We start from the raw sequence: 1,933 nt of genomic DNA on the forward strand, positions 1-1,933 counted from the left end.
TAGGATTGCAGCTGATATCCAGGGCAGCCAGGCCAGCTATGCTAGAACAAGAACTAAAACCATCTCCTAGTGAGTTCCTCCAGGATTCCGTGGAGTGAGCTCCATGACCGTGTTTTTGGGTGAGGGAGGGACATGCATCACAACAGATTTCCTATGATCTGTGAAACCCTTACTAGAGAACAGACGTTTGCTCCTCGCATGGATGATCTGTGACAGAGGGGGAAAGCAGAGGCCCAGTCATACTCAGTAGACAGGGGGATTGAAGAAGAGTCCACAGGTTTAAGGAAAACCATGCATCACCCAGACTACTGTGTCTCTCCTGCTGCAAATCAGTGTCCCAGATGATAAGCTGAAAGTTAAAAAACATAGGAAGTTAGGGTCAAATGTGCCAAAGGTGAGCATATTTTCAAAATAGCTTCTTTGGATCAAATTGTCATGAACGCAGTAAGGATATTTGGTTTGCCTTTTAAAGAACACTATTCACGGCAATGTCCCATTTAAAATCACACTGCAATCAGAAATAGAGCAACTACCATGGCATTTATAGTTGTCAGAAAGCTTCACAATCGGTTTCATGATCAGAAAATAAAGCAAGATTTCAGTTTGTTTTCTTTACAAAATTGTTGTATTTCTGAAATATACAGGATCATTTGCTTTCTAAAAATGTCAGCTTTGCCACATGGTGTTCCAGAGATCTGACCGCAAGAACTTCTCAAGTTTTACCATCCACAGAATCTTTATTTGTAACTGAGATCCATCGGTTGTTTTCCACTTGAAGCTGGAAACAATTAAGACAATTGGTTTCTTCTTTACTCTTAAAATAAAAATTGTAAAATTAAATAGTATCTATTTTCTTCTGCATTTTCCTTTAGACTAATTTGTTAAATGTGAGTTTAAGATAGAGAAATGATCTTACCTTCTTCAGCAGTTTATAGCAAAATGAGAGAAGTTGGATGAAAATAGCCATTATGCCTCTTGTCTTTGTAATACTCTGATCAACCTATAGTGACAGAAAGCAAGGAAATCAAATTCTTAGAAGGAGGCCTTCAGAAGACTTTATCATTTATTTACTTTGAAAATGGTAAAATTTTCTTCTAAGGGATCTCAAAGGGTATGTAGATTAAGGCATCTGAGCTGACTTGATGTCCTATGGTCCCAGAACTCAGAAGCAGGGACTGTTGCCCAAGTCTCATGACAATTTCATGGAACCCCAGGAAGGATGGATGGAAAATCAACCTGTTCTATTTCAGACGGCTTAGAGGCTTCTCAAAGTGCACCAAATAGTGGCAGTGAACCCCCTTCTCTGCAATTCCTTGCATTCTACTTTTTGGCACTCAGACTCCCTAAAACAAAAAACAGAAGCCCTTCAGACTGAGAGGTCTGTGCCCTAGTTAGTCAGGTGATGATGTTGGGATTTAAGGGTAGCTGCTCCGTGCTATGGTATTAATCATGTCCCCGAAGCTAATTTATTTGGTGAACCTACTGCTTCCTGGGGTCAGTTGTAACTGTAGATGATAAATGGTTCTTGCAGTCAAGGCAGGAAAAATGGAAATAAATTGTTCTTCTGTGGGTATTAACACTTTATTTGAAGAAAAAGGGGATGGAAGCTGACCTAATTAAAAAAAATGTGAAAGTTTCTCAAGTGCTTTCCTGAATGTCCCACCCTCCCTTTTACCTTTAGAAACACTTGATCCTGCAAAGGTGTCTCTGTTACTGTCTGGAGCTGGTGGCATAGAAGAACAAGCTTGTTTATTTCCAGGAGAAGCATAAACTTATCATCATCTTTCAGCTGAAATGTAAATAAGGAAGTTATAACAACTCCAAAGAAATTCCATCTTTTAATCCTTAAGTACCTTTATACCTTAATAATATACCCTCAAAGTGTGTATTTACGACATCACCACCAGCACCAGGCAGGGATACGTGCATTACC

General features: G+C 39.4%; 1 long non-coding RNA gene across 1 annotated transcript; it reads right to left on the reverse strand.

Annotated features, from left to right (window-relative positions):
• Window positions 1-621: 621 nt before the first annotated feature.
• On the reverse strand, window positions 622-1,706 carry LOC129391729 (uncharacterized). The gene is made up of 3 exons (XR_008616376.1): window positions 1,676-1,706; window positions 917-1,000; window positions 622-814 (listed from the first exon to the last, which is right to left on the reverse strand). It is a non-coding gene; the product is annotated as an uncharacterized lncRNA (long non-coding RNA).
• Window positions 1,707-1,933: the final 227 nt, after the last annotated feature.

This window comes from Physeter macrocephalus, chromosome 21, assembly GCF_002837175.3.
Source record: "Physeter macrocephalus isolate SW-GA chromosome 21, ASM283717v5, whole genome shotgun sequence".
Classification (NCBI taxonomy): Eukaryota; Metazoa; Chordata; class Mammalia; order Artiodactyla; family Physeteridae; genus Physeter; species Physeter macrocephalus.